At 40.0% G+C, this 14,650-nt stretch overlaps 1 long non-coding RNA gene across 1 annotated transcript; it reads left to right on the top strand.

Annotated features, from left to right (window-relative positions):
* The first annotated feature begins 4,801 nt into the window (after positions 1-4,801).
* LOC133577269 (uncharacterized) lies at positions 4,802-9,979 on the top strand. The gene is made up of 3 exons (XR_009811710.1): positions 4,802-4,887; positions 7,879-7,991; positions 9,165-9,979. It is a non-coding gene; the product is annotated as an uncharacterized lncRNA (long non-coding RNA).
* Positions 9,980-14,650: the final 4,671 nt, after the last annotated feature.

Raw genomic sequence — 14,650 nt, 5'->3', positions numbered from 1 at the left:
AAAAATATGCACATTTGACATATTTTTGGTCTAAATTAAGTGTTTGCAAGCATAACACTGATCATCACTGAACAAGTTGCAATATTAAAGTTAATTGGTGTGTTTAAGAACTGTGTGCGTGTGTGAATCTATATTACTGTACATTATGTCTTATTTATGTATTAAATGTATACAGTACGGTATATGTACAGTAGATTGTATTTTTTTGTCCATTATATTGACTAAAAAGAGTGTATCGGTGACTATAGGGCAGAACTATCTACCTAGCGGCCCGGGGGCCAAATCCGTCCCGGAAATGACACCTTACCGGCCCCCGAGCTCAGTTCAAAACTTGGGAGACAAACATTTTAACATTGCTAGCAGACATAGAACACTGGAGTCTAAACTTTGATTGACATAACTGAGGCGTTCCTCAAGGCACCCCTTTAAGTCCTCCTTTTTGGCAGTTATTTTTCGTAATGTGACTAATGCAAGCAAGGTATTGCTGTAGCTTGTTTTCTTCAGATGCAGTCAGTAGTTATTTTTTAAGTTCTTTAGTTATACTGGTAGTGTTCCTTAAGGTTCCATCTTAGGTCCTCTCTTTTTCATCATGTGGGCTATTCAACGGATGGCCTGCGAATTTAGTTTAAAAAACTTGTGAGGGACTCACATTTTTGCAACAGATTCTTAAAAACACTAGTGCGCTGTCACAGAGATGATCTTTGACAAGCGCTCCTCTAACTCTGACAAAATAAAAAACACCAACATTAAACGTCTACTGTAGAGATGCCTTTTTTCCGGAATATACAAAATAAGAATAGTAGTGAAGGGAGACGTTTGTCTGTAGTGTAAACTACATTATTTAATGTAGTATATACTGTACGTTCCACACTGCTAGCAATAGTGTCTGGGTTATCTCTTCAACGGTTTAAAAAGAGTGCATATTTTTGCATAAGTTGTTTAAAATTTAGACGAGTCAAGCGAGGTAAATGGAACGCACCATTTGATACAGAGGTGGTTGTTATGGTGCGTTGAAGTACCTTTGAACAGAGTCGGACACCGCAATGCCCACCAGAACACTCATACCAGAATCAGATCAGAAATACTTTATTAATCCCCAAGGGGAAATTTGGGAAGCATAAGAAACACAAAACATGCAAATTAATGGTCTTTTTAATCCATTGAAAAGATTTCAGTGAGTGTATAAGTAATTTTTAAGCACATTCAACAATACTGCAAAAATAATGACAACCGTGATTATTTTGATCACAATAACCGCCCTGTGAAATTTTCATATTGTTACATCCCTAACTCCAACAAGGAAAGTTATTTATAAATAAGAATTCCTATTTCGCGGAAGTTTTCTTATCGCGGTCTGGTCTGGAAACAATTAACAGCGACAAAGGAGCAGCTCGTCCAGCGAGGGGCGGGTCAGAGGTGACTTCATGTCCATGAGTAATGAGAATTTACCTTCATGATGTCATGATAACTTAGAGATTTAAAATCAAATGTTTGAGTGCCTCTTCTTGAGATGACAGAATTTCTGGTGATCATAAACTTTAGAAACATGTGAAGATTAAACTAAGATAAGCTGTAGTTGTAACAGTTTATTTTGGTAATGTTAAAAACAACGCAAAACAAACAAAAGGAAATAATTTTAAAAACATTACAGTCAATTTCATGAATAGAAACAAATACTTCACAATAAAAACACTTAAAAAATACAGAGTTCCAAAAAGGAACTATGGTTGAAAAGTATTTTTATACCGCACTTTTAGCTTAAATAATCATTTTAAAAGTGATAAATTGAGGGGAGTACCTAAATTCAGCATTCAGCTTTTGTTTGAGTTAATTTGGTTTCCTTCCAATATTAGTTTTTATTTGCCTATGGTGCCTAATTCCTGCATACAGAGGGAGCAATGTCAGCATTACAAGACTGCTTTGAAACCACAGACTGGGACATGTTTAAAGCAGCCGCCACCGAAAGTCACCACACATGTGTGGAGGAGTATGAAGAGTCTGTGTCCGCATACATTCAGAAGTGCATGGAGGATGTCAGTGTGATCAAGAACATCCCCACATGGGCCAATGAGAAACCCTGGATGAACAGTGAGGTACGTGCAATGCTAAAGGCTTGGAACAAGGCTTTCAAGTCTGGCGACATGGTGGCACTAAAATCTGCCAGAGCTAACCTGAACTGTGCCATTAAAGTTGCAAAGCGTGCTCACAGTCAGAAAGTGCAGGACTTCTTCGAGAACCCTACAAACACTAGACGAATGTGGCAGGGCATACAGGTCATCACGGACTATAAAGCTGCCCCCTGTCCCTGTGACAACAATATCAGCTTCCTAGATGACCTTAACAACTACTTTGCAAGGTTTGAGGCACTTAACACCACTCCGGCGAAAAAATCCACCGCTCGCCCTGATGAGCAGCCGCTCAACCTGGATATAGCGGATGTCCGGAAAACCCTGAGGAGAGTGAACCCCCGGAAAGCACCAGGACCTGATGACATTCCGGGCAAGGTGCTTAAGGGATGTGCAGACCAGCGAGCTGGGGTTCTCACAGACATCTTCAACATCTCGCTGACCAAGGCTGTGGTACCATCATGTTTTAAGACGGCCACAATCATTCCAGTGCCAAAAAACCCCACAATCTCCTCCCTCAATGATTACCGCCCCGTTGCACTCACCCCCATCATAATGAAGTGCTTCGAGAGGCTGGTAAAGGAATATATTGTCTCCAGACTTCCCCCCACATTTGACCCATACCAGTTTGCTTATCGCCCTAACCGCTCCACAGAGGACGCCATCTCCTCTGCACTCCACCTGAGCTTAGAACATCTGGAAGGAAAGGACACACACGTGCGGATGTTGTTCCTGGACTTCAGCTCAGCATTCAACGCCATCATCCCGCAGCACTTGGTGAGCAAACTGGCCCCCCTTGGATTCAGCACCCCCCTTTGCAACTGGCTGCTTGACTTCCTCACAGACAGACCCCAATCTGTGAGAATGGGCAACAACACCTCCAGTGCCATCTCCCTGAGCTCTGGCTACCCCCAGGGCTGCGTCCTGAGTCCGCTGCTGTTCACGTTGATGACTCATGACTGCTGCGCCAGGTCCACTACCAACCACATTGTGAAGTATGCGGACGACACGACAGTAGTGGGCTTCATCCGTGACAACAACGACATGGTCTACAGGGAGGAGGTGAAACATCTGGTTGACTGGTGCAGAACCAACAACCTGGTCCTGAATGTCAACAAGACCAAGGAGATCATCGTTGACTTCAGGAAGCACCAGTCCAGCCACGCTCCACTCTTCATCAACGGCACAGCGGTGGAGATAGTAAGCAGCACCAAGTTCCTGGGGGTGCAGATAACTGACAATATAACCTGGTCCCTACACACCGGAGCTCTTGTAAAAAGAGCTCAGCAGCGCATGCACTTTTTGCGTCGGATGAAAAGAGCACAGCTCCCTTCCCCCGTTCTTACCACATTCTACAGAGGCAGTATAGAGAGCCTGCTGACCAACAGCATCTCTGTCTGGACTGGAGCCTGCAATGCCTCAGACTGGAAGTCTCTCCAGAGAGTGGTGAGGACGGCGGAAAAGATCATCAGGACTCCTCTTCCTCCTATGCAGGAGATCGCAAAAAGCCGCTGCCTGACCAGGGCTCAGAAAATCTGCAAAGACTCCTCCCACCCCCACCAAGGACTGTTTTCACTGCTGGAGTCTAGAAAGAGGTTCCGCAGCCTCCGAAGCAGAACCTCCAGGTTCTGTAACAGCTTCTTCCCTCAGGCCGTAAGACTCTTGAACGCATCATAATTAAATTATCCCCTCAACTCCCCCCAAAATGGATTAACTCGCTGGAATAAAAAAGACAATATAACATACATCCATAAACGTGGACGCATGTGAAAAAGTGCAATATATTTTTCTGTACAGTAATCTATTTATTTATTTATATATATTTATATATATATTTATTTATTTTATATATATTATATATATTTATATATATTTATTTATTTATATATTCACCTTATTGCTTTTTTATCCTGCACTACAATGAGCTTATGTAACGAAATTTCGTTCTTATCTGTGCTGTAAAGTTCAAATTTGAATGACAATAAAAAGGAAGTTTAAGTCTAAGTCTAAGTCTAAGTCTAAGTTATGCTTAAGCCCCGTCAACTTTGCCCAAGTGGCTGCACAACGAAAATGGGACTTGACCATAATGAAACACAAAATTAATTATTTGCTGTTTTAAGAAAAGTTATGTATAGAAATGTAAAATAAAAACTGACTAATACGTAAGTTTACATTACCAAAGGGTTTGGTTGCCATGGCAACATAACTAAATGAAGACATTGTTATAAATCCCATTTCAACCAGCAACATCTCGTATCTTATAGCATTTTTGACCTATGAACGAGACCATGAGTCCTGATGAATGTGGGTGGGGCCATATGACAGGTAGGTTGGCTGGGGAGGGGCCAGTTAAGAGTTGCAGACTAGCTTTCAGACGCGCAGAGAAAAAAGTCTCGGGAACTGTCTGATTGTAATGGAATCAAAACAAAACAAAAGCGGACGTCTAGGAGGGAAAATCGTGGGAAGGTCCTGATTAGCATTCTGCAATGCAAGCCCCTAGGGGCCCCCCAGCCCAACAACCATCTCACCAACCCACATCAGTGAAGAATGGCTGCGCGGCGGGAGGAGGGCGGGCGACCAGGCCGCAAAGGGCCAGACTGGAGATGTGGAAAGTCAAGGAAGACAGCTCCACAAAGAAAGACATGGCGCTAGGAGTGAGGACAGGGGGAGGAGATGGCGGGGTTCCTGGGTGCCGTAAAATTTGGTGGAACGAGGGGAACGGGTTCAAGTTCAAGAGCAAAGCCTGCGTCTCAGTGATGAGGTAATGAAGAAAGTTGTGTCTTAAGCTGTTATTGTGACAAAAATATGGACAAAACTAATACTAAATGTTACTAAAAACTTAACATACAGTATTGGTAAATATTGCTAAATGCTACAGCAGACACTATTAACTTAATATTTTCTTTATGATAAAAAGGAAATACTAACAGAACCCATCAAGGTCTTGTTTGGGGACAGAAATTCAACATGCGACCTTTGGGGGCATTTGGACAAAGGTCACTTCCTCCCTAATTCATCACACATAATTGAACCATTAATGTGTTAGTGTGTGAGGTGGTGGTGTGATCAGGAGAGAGCGGTTGCCCTGTGTGACCCTCTTCCACGGCCTTTTAAAGGCTCAAGTTTATTGACCTTTGACCCCAGTGAAAGTCATTTCCTGGCCGAGTGGTGAAGACACCTGCAACGTCCTGCTGATTGAGAGACATCCGTTCTCACTGCCTTGAGGCATTTTTATCTCATAATTGTATATGCATCTGCCAAGACTTTAAAAGGTGGTGTGATTGCATGAAATAATATATCCTGTTTTAAATATAACACTTTAATGCATATTAATTCATTATCAATATCATAAAAAATGTTACGCAATTATCCCATCTACAGCACTGAATGACTCAAAATCTCCAAAAAATGTCTCTGCCAACGCATTTTGGGCAGTTTTGTAGTGTTAGCGTCACAATGGAACCGTCGACCCACATTAGGTATAATGCCCACTCTGCAGAAATGAGTTTTCTTTTTACTGAAGCACTTAAAAGCAGTTTGAAATACCACATTTATACGGGGGCCGAAAAGGGCGAGCGTGCAGAAACGTCCAGAACATACGCAAACCGCTAAAACACATGCAACTTTACAAAACACAACACACAAGTGCGGGGCAAATGCACAACAAAAAACAAAAACACACACAAACCCCCAAAACCTGTGCAATACGAGGAAAAATAAATCATAAAATCAGCAGCTCTATAATATTGTACAACAGTTTAATAAATACAGAAAGTTTAGGGACAAATGGGACAAAAAAAAAATACATCTTTAAATAATTACTTAAATATGTCAATAATTAATCAAATCATAAAATAAATCATAAAATAATTTAATCATAAAACAAATCAATAATTCAATGATTAAATGTAATTTTACATTAAATAAATTCATACAAATTGAATAACACATTTATGTATTTGATTCCAATTATAATGAATTAATGACACATTTAAGTAATTATTCAAAAATGTTTTTATTTGTTTTGTCCAATTTAGTCCTCCATAGCCAAGTTCAGGTTTGATCATATCCTCCGTTGTGTTTTCCTTGTATTGTATGTGTTTATTTGGGATGTGTGTGTGTGTGTTTTGGATGCTGCTACGGGTTTGTGCCACACTTATGTGTTGTGTTTCATGAAGTTGCATGTGTTTCGGCGGTTTGCGTATGTTTTCGACATTGCAGCGGGTTTGCCCCTGTCGGCTTTTAATATCACAAAAGGAGTAATGGGTCCACATTAGTATAGATGAATAACACAAAATTGTCTGTTTTTTTAATTAACATAAACATGATGTTAAAGGTCCATCCATCCATTTTCTACCTCTTGTCCCTTTTGGGGTCACGGGGGGTGGTGGAGCCTATCTCAGCTGCATTCGGGCGGAAGACGGGTTACACCCTGGACAAGTCGCCACCTCATCGCAGGGCCAACACATTCACACTCACAGTCACACACGAGGGCCAATTTAGTGTTGCCAATCAACTTATCCCCAGGTGCAATGTTTTTGGAGGTGGGAGGAAGCCGGAGTACCCAGAGGGAACCCACGCAATCACGGGGAGAACATGCAAACTCCACACAGAAAGATCCCGAGCCCGGGATTGAACTCAGGACCTTCGTATTGTGAGGCACATGCACTAACCCCTGGTTCCCCGTGCTGCCCCTGATGTTAAAAGGTGTTCAATAAAAATTCTGTCAGTTTTACCGGGTACCGATTCACGTAAAATGAAACGGTACAATATTTCAATACCTTTGTTAAAGGTGACGTCACGTCCGGTTGTAGACGCCTCACTGGTTTAAACACTTGGCGAGGAAATTGGCGTATTTTTAGGTGATGTTGCAATCATCTATTCTAACACAGCAAGCGTGCCTGACAGAAAGCACTCAAAAGTAATGCTCCACTTTTCAAAATGCATTGGCTCAATGCTAATTTACATTGGATATGCCTAATTAATGCTACTGATTAGTATTAGCGATTCTATGTGGCGATTTCATCACCTCCAAATTTGGTAATGAAAACTACAACTAAGATACAGTATATATTACAATCAAACAGCTTGTGTGTAATAAATACAATACTTGCAGTACAAACACTTTGTAGGGCTCAACAAAAGCAAAGACTGGCACACTATAAGTGAAGACTACTTGCAGACTAAGGCAACACACCAAGGACAAACTGAAACGAATGAATACTTGCGCATATGAGACTCAGAAGTAGGGATGGTCACCGAAACCTGGTTCCATAATGGCACCAGCGTCAGTGGTAGTACACAGACAGACCAAAAAATAAGCTATCAGTGCTAAATGAATACTGACTCAGTAACCTGCATCAAGCGCTTTGTATTTTACAAGTAACATTTGGTAAGAAATGTAGCATCCCGACCGAAGCACACAGAGTCCGACGCTCTTTTAAAACGTATTACTGCCCTTAACACATCAACAGCTGCCCTCATAAGACCGTTAGCAGCTAGTAGCCACAACAACACAGCAATTTCTCATACCAATGATGGTAATGCCGAGCAAGGATGCATTCACGAACCCCTGGAAATAAAACCATCAACATAACAAAAGTTGTTTTTTGTACACTCGCCGTTTTGTATTTCTGCAATAATTCTGACAATTTGTTGTGGATTTTTCTACTGTACTTCTTTTTGATGGATATGAATAAAAAAATGCGTTCAATAAAATGTAATATTTTATTTTCTTCTATGTTGGAAAAAGCGGAAGTTGCGAAGCAAGGTTGGTTGCATGACAAAGGCACTCGCTCTGTGGTAACCGAGCAACGCAGGAAGTGATCACTGATCTGGGGAGTGACAGGCTAACAGACCAATCAGGTAACAGTATTAACTATGCATTTTGGTTAAACCATCTTGTTGTCTCACGGCTGATTCTCTACATGGAGTGAGAAGAGAAAGTAAAAATGAATGCTGCAGAGAGCGAAGAAATTGTCAACAAAACAGGAAAAGTCACCTCGACAGTGTGGCAGTTTTTTGTATTTCTTAAAAACGGACCGTAGTCAGACCAATATGGACTACCTTGGCAGCGCTCACCCTTTCGCACATGGCGAAACTTCCTGGCTGTAAACCTGCAGAAAATAGTTCTTCTCAGGTTTCTCAATGTTTACATGTTCACACTTTGCACTATAGTGTTACACTTTATTAAGCATTTCTTACGTATTCCTTATTAATGCACCTTAATTTTAAGAGGTTATTATTAAGTATTTGTGATTTGAGCATTTTGTTTACATTCAGTGTTTTCCATGGTTGTGTTGTCACTTCCTTTCCTTTCTGCCTTGATAACTGAGGAGATTATAATGAAAAGAATGTTACATTTAAAATAAAAATGTTTACATTTAATATGTTTTTCTCCTGGTTCTTATTTTCGATAGGTCATAAAAAATATCTGTAAATATCAATATTGACCGATATAAAATGCTTATGTCGTGATGCAGTTTACAGCCCAGCTCTACTTAGGACACATTTTTGACACATCTATTTTGACCATAATGGATGTGTGTCGAGTCATTTTCAGTGGATAGTAAATCTACACTGCTATACAAGCTGCACGTTGACTACTCTAAAGTATATCCAAGTTCATTTGCTGTATTCTTGCACCTTTGCAGGGCAGACGCTCCACACTTCATTCCTTTACTATTGACTGACAGGGTTAAAAAAGCCTCGTTGACCTGCTGGTTTTTCTGAGTTTAACCTCTTGACCTCCTTTTTAGGAAAGTTCAGGGGTCACGGTTCATTGACCAAAGGGTCAATAGGAAGTTGGACATGAGAAGGAAGCGTGTCGCCCGTCGTATTCCCCGCGCACAAGCACAGAAACCAGCAATTAATCTCCACACTTTGGCTCATACATATTGTTCCGACCTTAACTGTGCTGAATGCATGAAAAAGAGCGTGTGAATCTTGGGAGTGCTCTATTCCCCACAAAATGTCTCTAATCGCTCCACTCCACAAAAAGAGTCTGGTATTGAACACTTTTGTCTTATGTTTTCCCAGCACGCTAACAGAGAGATGGCGCAACAATATCGCACGGATTCATCCAGATGAGGACACAGGCACAAAACGTGGGTGCAGGAATCAGCCATGAGTATGTCACGGCATGCTGGAGGGTCTGACTACTTAATTAGATGTACAAAAAGCCTGGGTCAGACGGAGCAGACAGCCAAAGAAAAGGCAGGCGGGATGAGGCCCTTCAAACTGTCTGCATCGCACTGTGTGTATGTGTGTGTGTGTGTGTGTCTGGGTGGCGCTGTGAGAAAGTGTGCACTATGTGTCTGGACGCATGTGGGTGTGCCTTCATTGGCACTGACACGCTTAAAGTGAAGGTGAAGGCATAGAGGCATATGCAAGTACTCCTGCAACAATGAAATATTAACATACTAATAAATGTGCTCACATATTTAAAAAGTAAGCAGAAAATGTAATATAAAACACCAACCCTTTCTTAATTAAACTAAATAATAGTTTCTGCCCCACAGTTTTCTCATTAGCATAGGCAAGTTGAAAAGGGAGATAGAACCTGTTGCTTACAAAATGTGCTTTTATCTTCTAACAGTGAGTTGAAACGCCATTACGGTACACAGTCTAATATGATCTTACTCATTTTTGCTTGATACTATCATAGTTGTATGACGTTATTAATCATTCATTCATTTTAAGTTAAAGGTTATCCGCTGAGTGGCAATAAAAAGCAATCATCAATAACCCTGACAGCCCGATGCCATTATTGACGCATACATGAACAAATACGCGTTTTTTAATGGATACTGCATATGGGTCCGCTCTCATAATACGTTTCAAATATGTTGAAAGAGAAGGTGGAGAATGTGGCGCATAATTAACAAGTCACAACACTTATAATAATCACTTCTTTGTACTCACTCTTCGTCGCCTGTCAGCACACCCGATAAGTCAACGGGAGTCTACTGGTGAGAACTGGGACTGGGAGACCTCCATCCATCTATCCAGACCAGCTGCAAGGTTTTTTTTGTCTGCAGGCGACACAGAGAAGAGGTCAGAGGTCAAAAAAGTTCACAGGAAAGGGGGAGCCTTTCACATGTTAATTCTAAGAGGAACACTAGAAAGACATGGAGGTGACTATAACATTGACAGCAGCGTGTTTGGTTAAATGTTTGATAGACGCGTGGGTTTAGCAGGTGGAGAGGAATGTCTTGAGCGGTTCAGCTCTAAAAAATATTGTGGAAAAATACTGCAATTACATAAATGCTTCAAAGTTGCAAATGCAAAAAAGAAAATGCTGCAGCTGCAACACACTCAAACCCAAAAGCTGTTTTTTTGTATAATTTTTGTGTTTTGGAAGTGTTTTTAGAATTTGCAACTACTGTAGTTGTGAGGAATTCTAGTTTTCTGGTACAATAATCGACTCATTCATCCATCAAATTAATGAAAACATAGAAATGTTTCCCAATGGCATAAATACAGACTGACACTGATATTACATGAGCTTTAATATGAATATATCATATACTCTATCTGGCCATTCATCAGCATTAAAATAAACTATCTAATTTATGAACATTAAAGCTGTTGGGCCGGCAGAAAATATCTGTTTCTCAGCTGTGGTCCGTATGGGCCACGGCGGTATTCAGTTGTAATACACCTTTCCACCGTTTGTGGCAGTAATGACAATATCAAACACACAGAAGAAGTCTGGTGCTAAAGTCAGAGAAGTTTCTTTAGTGCAAACAATATTAAGCTGTATTTTCATTTACACTTTTAATTTAAACATCCATTTATCCATCCATTTTCTACCGCTTGTCCCTTTTGGGGTCGCGGGGGGTGCTGGAGCCTATCTCAGCTGCATTCGGGCGGAAGGCGGGTACACCCTGAACAAGTCGCCACCTCATCGCAGGGCCATATTCATTATTATTATATAGTATTAATTTAAGTAGAATGTATTTATTCTAGCACTGCATAATTGTAAGTATATTTAATTTTCATCAGTCCCTTCCTTTGCTGTATACTTGATTACTATTTTTGTAACCTGACCTAAGCCTTAATATTATTTGTGATTAACACATGCATTCATATCATTTGACAAGGTTTATCCTTTTAAACTGTAAGTAAATTATATATAATGATTTAATACTAATAAAATCAAGAGTAAGATTAATATTTGTGTGGGCCCCTGAGGTCAAAAAGGTTAAGAACCCCTGCTTTAGCGCATGGCATTTTTATTCCCAGGGTCATGAGTTCTAGCCTCATGCTGGCGTTCATTTTTACAAAAATTGTAATTTCATTTAAACATATTGGATGTTAAGTTACAAATTTTCTATTATATTTTTTTAAATGAATCCGACATGTCTTTAAAAGGAATGGTGTCACAATTGAGGCATTTCAGATCACACTGGCCCCCTGCGGGATATGTTAAGTACTGCAGGTGAAGGGAGCACCAAGCCAAAGCTCTCTCGTTGTCAGCCGAAACAAAACTAAAAATGTTTTTTTAAAGTATAGGAGTGACATTACTAATATTTTAATCCACAGACTTGTACAATTGCTAGTTTTAGTTGAAATTATTGCAAATTTTAGTGGTGAAAGAAATACATCAAGGCCCATCAAAATAAAGCAAATAATGACTTATCTTTGCAGTTCACATGACAGTTTCATGTTTATTCTCAATTGACTTGGAAAACCGATGACCTGTTGCTAGATTTCTAAATATTTGTGTCTTTGTGAGGACTACGGCTAAGAATAATTATGTTTTAGAGATGCTCTCAATATTCACACCTGTATTAACGCTTTAGAAAAAAAACACAAAGAACATTGCAAGTGAGTTAATAATCTCCAACAAACGGTTAACCCCACATGCTGCGTGCTCGGTTTAGGTTCAAATAATAACCTATTTGTGTTTTCACACTATTGCCTGTCATTCTATCCCCAAAGCAGCCCTCAACCTGTCTCTACCAGGCGCAAATTGGTGCAGTGTGAAAACAGCCACTCCTCGGTGCTGTGGGCCTAATTGGCTAGGATTAGAGGCGCTGTTATATCAGACAGGTGACTTCCTTACAGCATGCTGCAAAAGTCATTTATGTACATCTTGCATCCACACATCTTTTATTCTTCTAGTTTTACCTCCCTTAGAAATCTGCATAAAATAAAGGCTACTGTGATACAACCTATCAGAATCAGAATATTTTTGTGGTTTTTGATATATTTATTACAAATGTTGGTTTGATTGACAAGAACAGAGCAACGTTCAGCACACATATTGCATTTTTTTGTGGGTTGCACAGAAAGGGAAGACAGACATGTTTTTGTGGGGGTGAAGAAGGGTGGTGGGCAAAGACCGTTGGCGAGGTTCCCAGCAAGCGTGCCTTTTTTGTTACCTCTCACTCTTCCGTCTTTTTGGCTCTCGTTCTGTCCATTTGTCGATGGATTTAAAAGTGGTGTGAAATAGAAAATTATTCCTCTGGTAAAATTCATCTTTCTTAGTTACTATATTTAAAAAATAAAGTAAGATGGGATTGATTGGCTTGCAGTTCACACCAGCCCAGGGTCATTTTCGGGTGTCAGAAGACTTGCCTTTCAGGACCGGGGATGTGGGTCTCAATTAGCGAGCCACGCGTCCTTCGGTCAAAAGAGGAACTCCACAAGGAGTCCTTAAAAACAAGCTTCTGTTCACGCCAACCTGACCTCTTGACCTTAGGGTCGCGGGCCACAATACCCACCCATCTGGAGCTGTGTTCTTTAGGCCAAAGAGGGTACTGACATCCAAATTCAGGCCGAGCATGTGAGTGCTATTGAAGCCCTGAGAACACCTTGTTGCACATCCGCCCATCTTTTATGAATCAGCCCTAATTATAATTTGTTATTTGAGGCGAGGCACGCACACGCTCCCAGCTGGGGAGTATTGCAGCTTTAGTGCTGTGTCTTTGGGACCGGCAGAAGCACTAATGACGGTGTGCTCCAAAAGGTGCAGGCTGCCTTGCTCAGAGGTTCTTACTGGGCTGATTTATATTTACTCAGTGGTTTTGAGGTTAAGAGCAATGTTGTTGAAGACTAAAAGACCCACAGTTGCAGCTGCAATAAAACATATTATCATAATACTATACTATTATTAAGAATACATTTTGGGCAGTGTCAAAAGGGAGCATAGTTTTAGGTAAAAGAGTTTGAAAGTTGTCTTTTCACTAAATGCAATTAAAATGGTGTCTTATTTTTTCCAACCCATTCCACAGACGCCAACAAAGATGATGCGTATTAATATAAATAAATACAAACAAAACATTGAATAACGAGAGACAATATGCACTTGAACAATTTAACTTTCCTGAAGACGTTGAGGCTTTTAGTAGTAACAAGAGAACCATTTTCCATGAACTTTACACCATTTTATTTTGCTTTAAACCCACTTCCGCAGATCATGACGCAGTGCTGCCATCTTGTGGTGACCAGACGAGACTATTGTCACAGCTTCACACTTTCACAGAGACGCTTTTAATGATTTTCGTTTTTAAAAGTGGACATACTTTTACGTTCACATTAAAAAACAAAAACAAAACGGACACATGAAACAACAAAACGCACGAAAAACGACACTTTTGACGAGACATGGCTGCCATTTTGAATGATTTTTTAGAACTATTATTACATAAATTACTTTGTCTTTTAGCTTACTAAAATTCACATTTGTTGTGAAATACAAAACTTTGACACTTACTTACCCATTTTGAGCACTTTCATGTTGTGGCGCGCAGATTTTCAAATGCTTTTTTGGCTGCGTGACCAAATCGTGACGTGACTTCCCGCATAAATTAAGAGCAGACGTTGGCACATGCGCACTCGACATAGGTGAGCCACGTGGCCATTCAGCAATTACCCCTGATTTGACAGTGTACATAAACAAGTTCGTCCCCTGCATGGCTGCATTTAGTATTTTTTTATGCTTTAATTGGTTTCATCTTTATAATAATATATATTAAAAAACGGTTTATACTTAATATTTGAAGGTTGAAGAAAAACATATCTACCGGTATGTATACATATATTTATGTATACATAAATATATATATATATATATATATATATATATATATATATATATATATATATATGTATATATATATATATATATATATATATATATATATATATATATATATATATATATATATATATATATATATATATATATATATATATATATATATATATATATATCAGTGACGTGCGGTGAGGTTCATGGCTGGTGAGGCACTGACTTCATCACAGTCAGATTTACAAACATATGAACCCTAAAGAGTATCTTATTCACCATTTGATTGGCAGCAGTTAATGGGTTATGTTTAAAAGCTCATACCAGCATTCTTCCCTGCTTGGCACTCAGCATCAAGGGTTGGAATTGGGGGTTATTAAATCACCAAAAGTTATTCCCGGGCGCGGTGCCGCTGCTGCCCACTGCTCCCCTCACCTCCCAGGGGGTGATCAAGGGAATGGGTCAAATGCAGAGGACAAATTTCATT

Source organism: Nerophis lumbriciformis, linkage group LG37, assembly GCF_033978685.3.
Source record: "Nerophis lumbriciformis linkage group LG37, RoL_Nlum_v2.1, whole genome shotgun sequence".
In the NCBI taxonomy this organism is placed as follows: Eukaryota; Metazoa; Chordata; class Actinopteri; order Syngnathiformes; family Syngnathidae; genus Nerophis; species Nerophis lumbriciformis.
The sequence above is the reverse complement of the archived record's forward strand: the minus strand, read 5'-3'. Positions and strand labels throughout refer to the sequence as shown.